Source organism: Ursus arctos, unplaced genomic scaffold (assembly GCF_023065955.2).
Source record: "Ursus arctos isolate Adak ecotype North America unplaced genomic scaffold, UrsArc2.0 scaffold_1, whole genome shotgun sequence".
Taxonomy (NCBI): domain Eukaryota; kingdom Metazoa; phylum Chordata; class Mammalia; order Carnivora; family Ursidae; genus Ursus; species Ursus arctos.
In genome coordinates, this window is record NW_026622763.1 from 53679180 (window position 1) to 53695957 (window position 16778).

General features: G+C 42.1%; 1 protein-coding gene across 5 annotated transcripts in view; it reads right to left on the reverse strand.

Moving 5' to 3' along the window:
• WIPF1 (WAS/WASL interacting protein family member 1) overlaps positions 1–16778 on the reverse strand; it is a 117629-nt gene that overhangs the window by 75510 nt on the left and 25341 nt on the right. Inside the window, exons 2-3 of one of the 5 annotated variants that reach the window (XM_057318725.1) lie at positions 11493–16778; positions 1–10765 (exon numbers count right to left, since the gene is read on the reverse strand). The exon at positions 11493–16778 is cut by the window's right edge and continues 24451 nt beyond it. The exons of 1 other annotated variant lie outside the window; for it this stretch is intronic. The gene's annotated coding sequence lies outside the window, so the exon portion shown is untranslated. 3 more of the 5 variants (XM_057318726.1, XM_057318712.1, XM_057318721.1) reach the window with 3 other exon arrangements.

Sequence of the window (16778 nt, forward strand, 5' to 3'; positions counted from 1 at the left end):
CTGTTGTTTTAATCCGCCAAAAACGACAAGTTCTCAAGTTCCCCTGCAGTCTTCTGGCGGGTTTCCTGTAAGTGTCGCATGTGACATTATACTTCCTCACTGCACCGTCTCTGACGGCCTCTCTAAGCGGTCACATGTGATAAGATCTTCTTGTTGCTTGCTTCACACTGGGGTAACCCTGCTTCTTCTTTTTTTTTTTTTTTTTAAAGATTTTATTTATTTATTCGACAGAGATAGAGACAGCCAGCGAGAGAGGGAACACAAGCAGGGGGAGTGGGAGAGGAAGAAGCAGGCTCCCAGTGGAGGAACCTGACGTGGGGCTCGATCCCAGAACGCTGGGATCACGCCCTGAGCCGAAGGCAGACGCTTAATCGCTGTGCCACCCAGGCGCCCCCACACTGGGGTAACCCTGCTTCTAAAAGAGATTTTGTCACCCCGCAGGGGTCCCCCAGCTTGTGTTAGGCATCCCTAGGACACAGGTAAAGAACCGATCAGCTGGGGAGAAAGGCAGGGAAAAATAAGGTCTGGACTCCTGGCACCTGGAACCCCGCAGGGGTCAGGGGGTAAGGGAGAGATGGGGACTCTGGAGCCCCAGGGTCCCTCATCAAGGGGCTGGGCAGAGCTGAGAAGGGGCAGATTGCGCAGCCCCGGTGCCCTGCTCTCGTCTGGACAGGTCCCGACACTGTCCAGGAGAGACCGGCCTTGGGCCACGACCCTGCACCCAGGAGGTCCCCAGGCTCCTCTCTGGAGGGCACCACCATGGAGGAGCTCGCATTTCTGGGTCCTGCAGTGACAAGAGCCCTTACCCTGAATTTCCCCGCCAGTCTCAAGTTCACATCCAGTCTATTCAGTCCTGCTGCCAGACGGGGTGCCCTCATTCTTGGTTCAGCAAACAAAGCCACGGTACTCTCTGCCTCCTGGGCTAAATAACGGGCAGACTCCCCCCCCCCCCCAGCCCCGCAATGATCTCCAAAATATGCCAGGTTTTGGTTTCCCCGTGGGATGGTGGTGGGTTCATGGAGGTATGCGAAGCCTGACAGTGGGGGGCCTTGATCCTGGCCTGGCAGGAGCACAGGGGAGTGCCCCCGGCATGTCCCTCTGTGTCCGCTGCCGCAGGGGGGGAGGTCAGAAGAGCTGAGGCAGGGTGCTGTTCCCAGCTTCTTGTTCCTGTGGTCAGTGCCTTCCTCTCTCCTTTCACGATTCCGCCAGCTCTCTGGAGGTCCACACATACGGAATTTGTGGAAGTAGGAAGTGGTGTGTGGGAGTAAAACCATGTCCTGGACCGAGGGGAATATTCTGCAATTTGTACAACCTGACTCAGTGCAGAAACCCCAAAGTTGTTTCTATTTGGTTAACCTAGCCTAATTCTTTTCTTAAAAATGCTTTTAAAGGGATTTTTGTTTGTTTGTTTTTCAGAAAGGTGATTGTAGACAGCCTCTCACTGTTCCAAGTCTTGAAAATATTACCCTGTAATTCCCCCATGAAGTTTTCCATGTGAGAACACCAGTAAGGAAAGGAGCCCTGAGATCAGGACTCTGGACAACAGTGGAGCTCGGAAGTCTCAGCACAGGACTGCATTTCTGGCTCTGTAAACATGCAGAACCATTTCACCAGCCTGACAGCTGACGGCTGGTCTTCTGATTGACCTGTACATTTAGATTAGTCAGTTGAGTCAAGATGGCTAGAAGCATGACATTAGCTTTGAAATAGAATAATGGTAAAATTTTGTTATCTTGGAAAAACAAAATACCACACAGATGATAAATAATCATGACTCCATTTGAATGTATTTAGAAGGGTCATAGTTCGGGTTAAACTGCCAGTTCCAGTTTTTAACCACGTGGTGACGTCTGTCCTACTTAAGCCACGTTCTGTGTGGAATTTTTAACAAAATGCTTTATAATTTTCCTTTAAAATCCCTAACCTGGCCTGTGAATTTTTTTTCCCATTTGTTTTGGCATTTAAAAAATTTTAACAGACTTTATTTTTTAGTACAGGTGTGGATTCATAGAAAAATCCAGAAGACAGCGGAGTTCCCACCCATCTGCACCCAGTCTCCCCACTACTAAAATCTTCTCTTAGTGTGATATATAAGTAACAATGAATCGGCCAATATTGATACAGTGTTATTAACTGAAGTCCACAGTTTATTTAGATTTCCTTAGTTTCTTCTCTAATGTCCTTTTCTGTTCCAGGATCCCATCCAGGACATCACACTACATTTACTCATCATTAGGCTCCTCTTGGTTGAGACAGTTTCTTAGACTTCCTTTATTTTTGATGACCTTGACAGTTTTGAGGAGTACTGGTTTTTTTGTAGAACATTCCACAATTGGGATTTCTCTGATGTTTTTCTCACAATGAGACTGGAGTTATGGGTTATTTGTTAGGTTTCTCCTTCCTTACTGTCTACTCTGGAAGGAAAGTCTTGAGGGTGAAGTTATCTATACAAATTATTCGGAGTTCTTCGGCATAGATGATTTGTCTCTTCTCCCCATTTACTAATTTATTCAGTCATTTATTTATATCGATATGGCCTCATAGATATTTAGTGCATACTTTGGGTTACAATTCAACCCTACTGGACTTATTTTGTTGTTGCAAGTGTTTCACCTTTGACTATTGCGAGCTCTTTCTGTTGGTTCCTGTGCTCCTCTGACACACTCCTATTAATATTTTTTGAATTTTGTTTTTGAGCTGTCTTACTTGCTGGCATCACAAGATGCTCTGGGCTCATCGTGTATCGTACCCCTCCAATTGTCCACGATTTATTTTTTTCTGTCTTGACAAGAGAATGAAAGAAGATAAATCTATGGACCTGAAAAACATTTTTTGCCTTCAATTCTCATTAGTTCTGCCCTGTGTATTCATAAAAATCTTTTTTTAAAATTGCTTTCATAAAATTAGTCTTAGCCTCTACCAGCAAGAAAACACCAAAACGCCAACTGAGTGAAAATCTACATTTCCTTAATCCCAAAAATGCATGTTTGTGTTGGTTGTGTTTTTCTCCTTCATTTTTTAACATTCCTGGAATCAGGTGTACATTTAGTATCATGTCTTTCCCCCCTCTTTCCCTGTCATTAATTTGATCGTACACTTTACAGTTGATGGCGTCTTGGGAATGGAGGCAGTAGAGCCACCAATTAGTTCTTGTTTGGACCACAGACATCATTTAACTACTTTCACTGATTTTTTTTCCCCCACTGAACAAATATTTTGATGAAAATGGTTTGATATGTAACATCTACAGACATTAAAAAAACCCCAAGATTTCTACCTACTCCTGTATACATTCTTACTTTACCTCAAACCACAAATTCTCATCAAGGCCTAAATAGAGGCAAAAGGTGGGGGGGGGGGTGTTCAATTGTTTCCATTTTGTTCTGGGTTTACTCTGACTCCTTTGATGTTTACTGTGTCACGCTTTCAAGGTCTCCCGAATCCATCGTCATCCCTGAGGAGCCAGTGCTGATGCTGAGGGGTCGTGAGGATGAGGTTTCCCTCGGGTTGATGAGGAGTAGTGGTGGTACTGATCAGAGGCAGGTCAGGAAGGACTCTGTGATTCTGCCTTCCCTACTCCGCGAAGCCAGCCGACTGCAGCCTGGCAGAACTGACCATTCCTTCTCCGTGCCCAGGATCTTGTCTCCAGCTCATGAAGCACGTCTGCTTTGGCAGCGTCATGCTTTACAGATTTTTCCTTTTAATGGATGGAGACTTGTTCTAACTTTCCACCATGGACATATTTCACAAAGTCACAGATGAAATGCCCAATCTTTTCGTCCAGGTAGGCACAACTTGGCTATTCTAAACACTCTTTTCTTCCCACTCCTGTGTAAGATGTACTAAGATACTGAGAGTGCCCTAATGATCTCAGCAGCATCCAGATGAGACTGGAAGAGAGGCTACACTGACTTTTTTAGGCAGCCATTGACGAAGCCCTTCCCACCTACCACTTTACAGATCCCCACTCCACAGACAAGTTAACCAAGTGGAAGAGGCTAATAACGCGTCCAGAGACCCTTGATAGGTTTGAGGCCACCATGCAAATTCAGCTCTGCCTGATGCCAGAGACTCAGGGACTAAGGCTACTCCTGATGCGGACAGGTGTACCGTCTATACCTCATAAACAGGCACTTCACTGAACACAATTCTGTTCCCTAGTTATTTTCTGCACGTGCTTTTCACCTTGACCAAACCTAAGTGGCAATGAGGGCAGGGACAGTGTCTTCTATCCCATTAACTCAGCTTTCCAGCCTCATCCCACCAGCTTTCCTGTTAACGCTGTACTTTTGCCTACTGCCAAACTTATTTATTTCTAATTTATTAGAAAATTCACACTTTTAAAAAAAAGATTTATTTGAGTGAGCACGAGAGAGAGCACAAGTGGGGGGAGGATGGAGAGGATGGAGAGGATCTTCAAGCAGACTCTCTGCAGAGCAGGCAGCCCAACATGGGGCTCAATCTCACGACCCACAAGATCACGAGCTGAGCCGAAACCAAGAGTTGGATGCTTAATTAACCAACTGAGCCACCCAGGCGCCCCAGAAAATTCAGACTTTTTCTAATAAGGTAAATAATTTCCCTTCACTATTTCCCTCCTGCTACTTTGTTTTACTTTCTTTTTCATTCATTAGCTTCTTAAAATACAAGCTTTATTTCCAGTCCTTTTAAATAAAACCCTTAATTTTTAATCTAAGTATACTTTTAATCTTATCTCACACATTTAAATGCATCATATTCTTTTTTTTCTTTTTAGTAGGCCCCATACCCAGCATAGAGCCCAATGTGGGGCTTGAACTCATGATCCTGAGATCAAGACCTGAGCTGAGATCAAGAGTTGGACACTTAACCAACTGAACCACCCAGGAGGCCCTGGGTGCTTATTCTTACTGTTAATTTTAGAGTAGTCTATAATTTCAGTAGTAATATCCTTTTTGACCCAAGAACTAGTTAAAAGGATCATATTTTAGTTTCCAATTGCTTGGATGAAGGTGGAGGCAGGAGCCATCTTTGTGTTAATTTTCAATGCTATGTTATTTTTATATGTGGCTAATATGTCTACTTCTTTGTTAAAAAGTTTCTTTGTGGTGTGGTATTTCAACAATTTTTGTAAATGGTTCATGTTCTCTAAAAAATTTGTGTGTATTTAAAAAAAAAAATTAGGAGAAAAACCCCACTGGATGTGGAAACTAAAAAAAAAATGTGTGTATTTCCCATTTGTTGGGTTAAGTCAATAATGATAATCTTCTGTTCTTGGGGTGCCTGGGTGGCTCAGTCAGTTAAGTGTCTGACTCTTAGTTTCGGCTTAGGTCATGATCTCAGGGTCGTGAGATCCAGCCTCATGTTGGGCTCTGTGCAGGTCATGGAGCCTGCTTAAGATTCTCTCTCTCTCTCTCTCTCTCTCTCTCTCGCCCCTGCCCCTCCCCCACCCCACTTGGGCAGGCACATCTGTACTCTCTAAAAAAAACAGTCTTCTGTTTCTATGTGTTTTTGCCTACATGATTAAATTCTGAAAGCATTTTGTTAAAGTCTCCCACTATGATTATGAAAAACTTTGTGTTCTGAAATGTTTATCTCTTTAAATTTTTGTTTTATTTGTATTTTTTAACATTGTTTTATCTAACTCAGTGCTAAAATGTTCAGTGCGTAAAGGTTCATTATTATTGACTCTTTTTTATTTATATCTCTTATTCTTCTATGTCTTGTTAAATAGTTTTTATATTTAATCCTACACTTTTTTAAAAAAGATAAAGATTTATTTACTTTAGAGAGAGAGTGTGTGAGCAGGGCAAGGGGCAGCAGGAGAGGGAGAAGGAGAGAAGCAGACAAGCACAGAGCCGCTGGGCTCAAGAGCCAGATGCGGGGCCCAATCCCATGACCCCAAGATCGCAACCCGAGCTAAAACCAAGAGTCGGATGCCGAGCTGATTGAGCCACCCAGGCACCCCAATCCTACACTTTTTAATATTAATATTATCATTCCTACTTTTGTTTTATTAGTTAGCATTCACCAGCTTATCCCTTTAATTTTGGTATACATATGACTCCTGGAGACAGCATATAGCTTGATTATCTTTTTAATCAATCTTTGAGTCACTGACAGGAATTTAAGCTAGGCACATTTATTATTATATGTTTGTCTTATTATTGCCATCTTATCATTTATCTTGTTATACTGTTTTCTTCTCATTTTCCCCCTTTTCTTGACTTTTGCTGATTGACCATGATTTTATTACTGTAGTACCCTCTACCCCTGGCTACATGTGTGTGTTTTCATATGTAACAGTTTAGAAATCCTACTTACACTTTGTTCTAAAAATCAAGTACCGGTGACTTTTCCTGATAAACATCAGAAAGCTTCATAGTAGGACCCTGTTATTGGTAAGGTCAGTTCATTGTTCTGGGAAATTTCATGGTAGGTTCAAGTTAATAATAATAAATTGTATCTATGCGGGGAGGATAATAACATTACACAGATATCAGAAACCCTTCCGAAAGAGTATGCTGCCAGGTCTCCATTCATTTCCCTCCCACCTTTCCTGTAAGAAGGACTCAGGTCACAAATCATGTGGGTAAATGTGGGGTAGAGGGGCAGCCAAGAACCCAGGGTCTGAGAGACAGCTAGGAACATCCGGGAATGCTTCTGCAAATGCCAGCCTCTGAGACATGCAGGCACTCTGCAGATCTGTAGAAGTATCTGCAGAAGGGAGGCTGTCAGGGAGGGTTTCCAGCGACCTCACTTCCAGCCGCTGGACTTCATCATTCTATTCGATCTATTCTATCTTCATCATTTAACCTATTCTAGAATTAGGAATTAGGTAAGAGCTCAACAGTAAGATCACAAGAATGCAAACATATCCTCTAAAGAATTGAGGAATTCAAATGAGAAAATAATGTTACCAGACCCACTTAGAGGCTAGAATGCTCAGTTTCCTAAGGTCTAGTTAAAAAGCATAGTAATCAACAAGAATCTACTTTTTTCCCCCTAAAAACTAGGTAGTTTCCACTTTTTTAAAGCTTTGATATCAGTGCAGGGCTGATGGGGAAATTCTGGCCAAAGAATTTCTAAGCAGGTATTGTTTGTGTGTATTTGCATATGTGTATGTGTTTGAGTGGAAGTTAACATTACAATTCCACATTAATTTTTCATGGAGAATCCTAGGACAGTATGAAGGAGGGAATAGGGATAAAAGTGTTAGCAACTGTTTGAAAACCTGCCGGTAACTCTCAATTAACTGGACTAAGAGCCTGGTTTGGACTACAAAAAAGTGATAAAACACCTAAAAAAAAATGTTTCTGTCCTAACATAACATATTCTTAAAAATTAATTTAGCTTCATAAGCATTTTATGAATGAAATATTATTTTTAGTTGTTTTCATAACACAAAAGGAGAAACCACATTTCTAAGAATTGAAAGGATTTGTTCAAACAAGTAAGTGATAGAACTGGGATTTAGACCCAAAGCGTATGACCGCAAGTTCAGTGTCATTTCTAGTATCCACCAAAACTGTCTCCTTGCTGTTCTGTCTCCGAGAGAAACTCAAACCCATGCACAGCACGTGTGTGTTGTTCAGGGAGGAACTGCGGTGAGGCACACCCTTGGCAGTCACTGCTTCACAATGTAGGTCAAACAGTCCAGCCAGACCCCAGAGCAATTGTTTCTACACTGACCCTGGGGGGTTTGGGGAGCATTATGTCATGTCAAAGGCTTTCCTCATTCGCAATCATGCAAAAAGACCCCATGCATCACGTTTCTGAGCCATTGGAGCAGCTAAAGGAAGATGAAAGGTCAAGAAAGTTCTCTTGCTGGTGTGCTGCACTTGGGTTTGTTTGTTTATGCCATTGTAACGTAATCTGAGCCAGAATGATCAAGACCCCTGGCCAGCTGTCTTCAAAGCCAGAGCCATACCTAGCACAGTGATCGTTCTTTGGCACAATTCAGGGCCTGATGCCAACAACGAAACTGGCCCTTTTCAACATCATGCAGTTGAATTCCAAATAACCTTCACTCATCTTTGTTGTTGTTCAAAACACTGAAAGGATCTGGCAAATTCCCTCTTTCATAAAAAGACTGGCTAGGGACACATAGAAAGCCTTGCCATTCACCCAGAATGAGTTTTAAGAAGCCTCCTAGATACAGAACTCCAGAGGTAGTAGACACAACCAAGATACTCTTGCACATTCATTGCTCCTTTCTTTCGGGCTGAATAGAAACTAGAAGAATACAAGGCAGTATAAACAATTCAGATGCATACCAGGGGTGTTGGGAGAGATCATGAATAGGTACAATACAGATTTGTGGCTTTGATTCAGCATCTGTGTTTTCCCCACATACACACACAACATGGGACCAAGAGAACACCTAGTTAATTGCCTATTTGCACAATCTTCCTATTCAGAGGCATCCCCCCCCTTCTACAGTTAAGAGCGCACAGAATAGGGCAGAATTGGTAAACAAGCTCATGTCACTCATTAAAGAAGGGATTCTGGACTCAAACTACCTGGGTTCAAATCCTAGATCTATTACTTACTAGCTGCAGTGAATTATGTTTTTGGGTCCCAGTTTTCTCATCTATAATGTGGGGAGAATTTAATGAGTGTTGAATGTGATGCCACATTCACAGAGCTTAGCCAGTGCAGTGCATAAATGGTGGCTACTATTACTGTTGGTAGGTGGAAATTTTACTACTAGGAAATTGTATATTAGAATTTATCATAAGGGGGGCACCTGGGTGGCTCAGTCGTTAAGCGTCTGCCTTCAGCTCAGGTCATGATCCCAGCGTTCTGGGATCGAGTCCCACATCGGGCTCCCTGCTCAGTGGGAAGCCTGTCTCTCCCTCTCCCACTTTCCCTGCTTATGTTCCCTCTCTCGCTGCCCCTCTCTCTCTGTCAAATAAATAAATAAAATCTAAAAAAAAAAAATTTATCATAAGGAATGCAGTTGGAGTCAAGCAACGAGTTTTATTTCTGAGGGTGCTGTGAGGCAGGAAATAAAATTCAGGATTCAGGGACAGTGGAGCTACAGGTCATCCAGGCATCCTAGAGAGGCACAGTCTATACAGGAAGTAGAACAGAAAATCTATACGATTATTTTGAGCCTGGACTCCTGATGTAGCATTTATGCTTCTAAATTTGAAAGGGTTGGATGTATTTGTGCTCTGATCAAAAATAAGAAGGACACTAGAATGTGAATTTTATCTCCATAATTAAAAAAAAACTGAGGCTAGTTTCATGGTCAGTGAAAAACCATGTGGATGAGAGAGACAAAGAGAGGTTTCACAGCAGCCACGAATGAGTGCAGGTAAAGGAACAGATGTCTACATGGAATGTTGGAGAAGCTGTTTATACGGTGTGAAGTATAAAACCTTTAAGTTGTGCCTTTTAGAAAAACTTCAGTTAAAGAGATTTGTTATTCTTCAAGGCTTTCTGACTTTCTGATGCTTTCTTTGAATAAGACTCCAAGCAGAATCTGGACCAAGCAGGGTCTTGAGATTTACTCAGGTTACAATTAGAGTGTTGGTAATACCCAGCTGAGCAACATCAGACTCAACCACACGTGTTTATCACGTATTTGCTGGATTATGATTTGGATTCTGAAATGCCTGCATACAGGCTGAATTACATGATTCTGAAAGCAGGTAAACTTTCGAAAGATGAACATCTCCCAAGATTTTATTAATTACTTTACTCACAGTCATTCTGAACAAGTAACACTACATTTTGTATTTCAGTATCTATTATTTTCTTTGCCTTTGAGCAACTTCTAGAAATAAAGTTGGTGGTCTGGGAAGTACCTAATGTAAAATAAGTTGCTATTTACTAAATTACCATTGCATATCTTCCAATCATATACTTACTCATGGTGCTAAAAGCAACGTAATATCCCCTGATTAACTTCCAAGACACATTTATGCACAAAAACGATCAAATCTCTTTGTATTTAATAACACGAGTGTGTTTACTGAACTATGTTTCCTTCACATTTTATATAAACTGCATTTTAACCTTGGGGCACTGTGGATCATTAATAACACTAATGGAAGTGTAGGCAAAATAGGACTAAATGGTATATTACAATGAGCTGATTTTTTAAAAACAAATTGTATTTCCCTTTTTATTGAAAAATTACCACCATAACTGTAATATTCATCAAAGCATGCTGAAATTCTCAGTAACTAGATTTTCTAGGTGTGAAGCCTTCCCATGCAAGACAGCTTCTGCAAGGGGAAGAGAAGTTGTGACAAGTGGTGTGCCACTTACTGTACAACTGAATATATAAATTCAGCTTTAAAAAAATCACCTAGCTTGATTAAAGACAAGGATTTAGGGTTACCAAAACAAAAACAAGCAAGCAAAGCAGAGCAACACCACCACCGCCCTGCGTTGTCATTAATGATAAATTGCCTGATGCTATCCAAACTGTAAAAAAAACACCACCAAACTCCAGGAACTCCCCACCAAACTGTGCGAACTGTGGCCTGACACACCTTGGGATTCCGGGTCTCATTTGTGCGGTTGTAGAGCAATATATTTTACTCTCCTAAAGCCAACTCTTTACTCTTGAAGGAGAAACACTTAGAAAATAATTTACACAGTGACAGCCCTTTCATTCCCCATTCCACATGAGTGCGCCCCCCGGGGTATCCAGGATGAGAGACGTGATTCAGTGGTTGTCCCCAGCATGTCACAGTGGGTGTGAGTCCAGTCTTTAAAAACACATATTCTTCACACGCCAGGGCCCATAAATGGCAGGCAGCCACTTCATCTGAAGGTCAAGCAAGGAAACCGTGATCAAGAGTAATTCCAAGCAGATGCCATTTCTACCTTAGCCACCCCTGTAAACCCGGCCTTCTCCCAACTGCACTGTGCCAGAGAAGTCTTTATCTCCACATGGGTCCTCCGGTTCGACAATGGGAGAGCGGAGTTGCTGCTGTTGCAGTGACTTTAAGACTCAGTTATAAACACCACTCCTTCTGGGCAGTCCCTCCCCCATGTCCTCCTTCTGCCAAGGTGATGAAGTCAAGATGTGAGACAGATTTTTCCTTTTTTTTTTTTTTTTTTGGAATAAAACCCTTTTGTGGTTGTCCAGCACCTGTGAGAGTTTCATATCTCTCTCTAAAGGAGACAGGAAGTTTGGGGCATTATTGGCACAGAGTTTAGCAGCATTATTGGGCTACCCCAACAACCAAACCCACACCTGACGCACTCCCCACCACAGTCAGCTTCATCATGTCTTTTTAAAAAGTATGGAACAATATGTAGCAAAATAAATAAATTACACTCTCCCTCTCAGGACATCTCTGCAGGCAAGACTGACACTTATGGCACTGTCTCCTATGATGCCAATCTTGGCCTTGGGTCAGGTGTCAGCCTCTTTCTTCCAGACCCTCCCAGGTAGAGCCATGCCCCCCTCACTCTGCGGTACCAGTTGCCTATTACATACTCCTTTCACACGCCTATCTCCTCCTGGGAGGGAGAAAGGGGTATTGTACCTTATAGATGTTAACTGAATGAATGAGAGGTTACTGCCTCCCAACGATCAAGAGCAAAGGAGTCCCTCGGTCTCAAATCCACGGTCCAGCTCACCAGCTTTATAAAGGTTCACTCTGTATGCACAAAGCAGAAGAGCTTCAAAATGAAATAATTCAACTCTAAATTAACTAGTCTAGCAATTTATAGATCTTAAGGCTGAAACTCCATCTAAAACTCCCGTTGTCCCTCCTTCCTCCATCTTCTGTATATGGAGGTGTTTCCCGGCCCTTCTACTTCCACTGAATTGTAACGTCATCCTGATCGCTCTTCTCAAAAAGGATGGACTCTTTAGCTTTTTTCTGTGTGTGTGTTTTTTTAGGATTAAACATAAACAGTACATTTCCTGACAATATTTTTAACAGAGAGACAGGTATCCAAACAAGAGAGAAAGTGTGACAAATAGAAAGTACCCAATCTCTCTTCAGTCACACCTGTGTTAGGGGCTTCCGTTCTGGTTCAACGTGCCCATGGGCTCTTCAGAAGGAGGGGTCAGTGAGAAACGCCCAAGCAGGTGCCTGCCATGGGAACCTGTGTGTGACAGCCACATAGCTTGGAAGAACCCAAACCTTGATGAACTTATGTGTACAGAGACAACCTAATTAACTGGTGTCACATGTGCAGTGGATTCGTCACTCTCGACCTAGGAACTTGACTTTTGACCACAGGAAGCTGGCTTTCTATGTGGCTGGCTGGGCTGAAAAGGCAGCAATTGGGAAGAATAAAGATTTCTCCACACAGCCTCTTAGAAGAGATCTGCCTTGTGAACTGCCACACCTTGATTTTCAAAATTCAGATTGAACTATCTGTTCATGAGAAGACCACTGAACTGCTTCCAGATGGAAGTACGAAGACTACTGTTACAGTTCCGTTGCCGCTGAAGTACTCGCTACCTCAGGCCCTCATAATCCCTCTTCCCGTATTTGCTCAGATTGCTTTGTAAATGTTCTTAATCGCACAAACTATTAGTGCTATCCATTAACCTAAAGTAATTATTATATTAAGTGTTTATGTGTATCAACAGTGTAATCTTAAAAAAAGCTTACGTGCTTTTTAATGCATTGTCTAATTCATCATCATCATGGAGGAAAGCTGTTATTTCTATTTTCGAGGTGGTGACAGGAATTACTGCTAAATGAAAAACAACAGGAATACACTCTTCCAAGCTAATATGAAATCATAGAAGAGCTTGGTTTGTCACCTTTCACCGTGAGTCAATAAGTATCTGTTAAATGATTAGCTAACTCTCCCATGTTTATCTTGTATGGAAAAAAACCTAGCAGTAATATGGCACATTTTGATGGGAACAGGTGGTTCTTTACAGTCAAGATCTTACAAACACCATGATGTGTTATATGGTAATTACCCAAGATATAAAACCCGGTGACCCTGTTGGGTGAGTACAATAGTTATCCATTGCTGTGTAACAAATGACTCTAAAATTCAGCAGCATGAAACAACCATTTCATTATCCTCACGGATTCTGTAGGTCAAGAATTCAGAAATGTCATGATGGAGACAACCCTTCTCTGTTCTATAACACCTGTGGTCTTAGCTGGGATCACTGATAAACTAGAGGCTGGAATACTGGGGCTGGAGAATCTACTTCCAAGATGGTGTCTTCATTTATTTCTGATACAAGGCTGGGAAGGCTAACGGAAAGGCTCAACCAAGACAGTCAACCAGAACACTTACATGCGGCCTTTCCAGCGTCTAGCTGGACTTCTTACTTGGTGGCTCAAGCCTCTAAAAGCAAGGATTCCCAATGAACGAGTCAGAGGTATGGCCTTTTAGGACCTAGCCTTGGAAGTTACATGGGGTCACTTCTGTCATAGCCTCTTGGTCAGATTAGTCACAGCCCCCTACTCCTACCGGATTCAAAGGAAAAGGACACAGATTCACCTCTCGCTGGGAGAAGTGTCAATGTATTTACAGCCATGTTTTCAAACACCTACAGTAGGTCTTCAGTTTCCCACTGTCTGGTGCACCAACATTTTGAACTTGAACTTTAATTGATAAGCATGTGTGTTTATAGACTGTCAACCATAAATGGCTGCAATTGTATCTGTAGATAATCAGCTTCTGAATTGGGAGAGGTCATAGTTCCAAGGCACTATAATGCCTACATGGGTGTTAGATAAATATTAATTTGGAATAACAACAAAATAAACAACTGGTGGAAGATCTGTTGGCATGTTTGGCCCTTAATCTTACGAAAATTATTCAGTGGTATAAAAAAAAGATTTTTTCCCCTATCTCCATTAAGGCTACATAGCAATCAAATGCTCTAGTTAAATTAAAACATTTAAGGAGCTAGGAAACTTAGGGGGAAACAATTTAACTTTATGGAACTAACTATTCAGTGGCTCAGTCGTTAAGCATCTGCCTTCGGCTCAGGGCGTGATCCTGGCGTTCTGGGATCAAGCCCCACATCGGGCTCCTCCGCTGGGAGCCTGCTTCTCCCTCTCCCACTCCCCCTGCTTGTGTTCCCTCTCTCGCTGGCTGTCCCTCTCTCTGTCAAATAAATAAATAAAATCTTTAAAAAAAACAAACTAACTAACTATTCAGCTTAAGGTGATAAACTCCTATCAGAGCAGGTAGAGAAGTAAAAGCAGGCTGGTATAAGCCAATGGAAATACTGGGGACTGGGGTTCACTGGAGTACATATGCCCTTGCCTTAAGGTACCTGAATTCAATTTTTAAAAAATACTTAACTTTTCAGAATCAGCACTTAGACCACAGCTTATGATCTTTGATTTAGATTCGGTGGGGACTATTTCCCAGGTCTATGGGTTTTTGCCCTGGTCCTACTGGCTGATTTTGCACTCCTCTGAGACTGGAAAATAAACACTCAATATATAAGTCTGCAGTTAATAATAAACATTTACTGAGCATTTACTATATTCCAAACACTGAACTAAGGTATTAACACTTGTATCTTATTTAACGCTCAAAAGTTCTTTGGGGTATTACTGAACACATTTCACCAGTAAGGAAATTGAGCGTCAGGCACAAAGGTGGTAAAGCTAGTGAATGTTAGAAAGTGGGTTCATATAAGAAATAGCAGGGAGATCGGTAGGAGAAGGAAGGGAAGAATGAAGGGGGGATAAACAGAAGGGGTAATGAACCACGAGAGACTATGGACTCTGGGAAACAAACTGAGGGTTTCAGAGGGAAGGGGGGGTGGGGGATTGGGATAGGCCGGTGATGGGTATTAAGGAGGGCACATATCACATGGAGCACTGGTGTTATATGCAAACAATGAATCATGGAACACTACATCAAAAACTAATGACGTACTGTATGGTGACTAACATAACATAATAAAAAATTTTTAAAAAGAGAGGAAAAAACAAAGAAAGTGGGTTCATACCTACATAGGTTTGACCCCAACGCCTATGCTTTTAGCCACTGCATATTAAAATATGCTGCTTTTGATGAATGTGGCTCCTCTCAACCAAAGGGGGGTGGCCCACGAGGAGGAGGAATGTCTTTGCGGGTGCCTCTTTGGTTGTAACTCACCCAGTTACTCTAATTTGGGGATAGAAATAGAAGTTTAGCTGAGGCAATGGATGTGCAGGGATAGTACTTCTTACCCAGGAATCCGGGAAGATTAAGACTATACAGAAGCAGAGATCACTGTACTCCTGCACCCGGACAAAGTTTCTCTGGATACCTGAAAAGAGATCCCGAGTCTCAGCCTTCTAGATGGGCAGTACCTTCACCACTGATGGCCTGATAGGCTATCATCTCCCAGCAAGGCACTATGCACGCATTTATCAGAGAAGCACGACATACAGGGTCGGGGTAGTCAGCATTTCTGTGCTCAACAATCTCTCCTGGAAGACCACTGCATGATTTTTTCCTTCAAAATCTGTTTTAATGGGCGCCTGGGTGGCACAGTCGGTTAAGCATCTGACTCTTGGTTTCAGCTCGGGTCATAATCTCAGGGTCCTGGGATCGAGCCCCACACCAGGCTCCACACTCAGTGGGGAGTCTTCTTGGGGTTCTCTCTCCCTCTCCCTCTGCCCCTTCCCTGTGCTCACTCGCTCTCTTTCTAAAATAAATAATCTCAAAAAAATAGTTTGTCAAATGAACCAGTAAAGGAGTAGTGAAAAATAAAATCTTAAAAAAAAATGTTTTGAAAAATTCCCTTTAAAAAAATCCTCCATTTCCTTGAAGAGAAAATTCACACAGCGTTCTCAAACATCAAACATATGACAGAGGCAGTTTTTAATCATTTAAATTATTTATCCTTCATTGTTTAATGCTTTATACCATTCCTCCATGCATAATTTATTATACCATTTATGTTTATTAAAAATTGATCATGGAGACATGCTCTCTCTCCATTCTCTTAGGCTATAGATATTTCTCTGTCAGTACATTTGGGAATAGCCAATTTTTTAAAAAATTCACTTTAACAGTCTGAATATCCCTTCCTTTTCTTAGGGTTCCTTTTCTTTTTCTTTTCTTTTTTTTTTTAAGATTTTATTTATTTATTTGACAGAGATAGAGACAGCCAGCGAGAGAGGGAACACAAGCAGGGGAGTGGGAGAGGAAGACGCAGGCTCACAGCGGAGGAGCCCGATGTGGGGCCCGATCCCACAATGCCGGGATCATGCCCTGAGCCTAAGGCAGACGCCCAACCGCTGTGCCACCCAGGCGCCCCATTAGGGTTCCTTTTCTTACACAAAAGGACTAGAGGTTACCTTAGTGTATTAACTGCTCATTTCCTTTTTTATATAAAGCTTATATAAAAAAGCTTATCCAAAGATCCACTAAGGTTTTCATAAAAAAGGCTTACTTTACTTTTCTAACTTGTAGAATGCAGATGTAAAAAGGAGGCATGAGATAAAAAGATTCTAGAGTTTTCCATGGTAGAGATCAGCCTGTGGAGCCATCTCTCTCTCTTCGCCTTTTCTTTTTTTGCCTTTTTTACTCCTCAGATGACTCATTTTCCTTGCTCTTATTATGTTGTTAGTCACTTCTTAACTTTCTTTAACTGGTCTGAGTCTTTCTCTTTTCTCCTTTTCCCAGTTTCTTCTCAAATCTGCTTGCCTTTGCAGTTCTCAACCCTATAATCAGAATTGCTCTCTGCAAGCCCCCAACCCCAAATCCTGTAACTTTCCATCACCACTGTCTCCCACCATCACCCTCAAAGTAAAAGGTTCAAGAAGATGACATTCCTGGACACTCCTGCCCTAGACCAGGCCCGTGGGAGGCAGGGGAGAAATTGAAAGGAACAA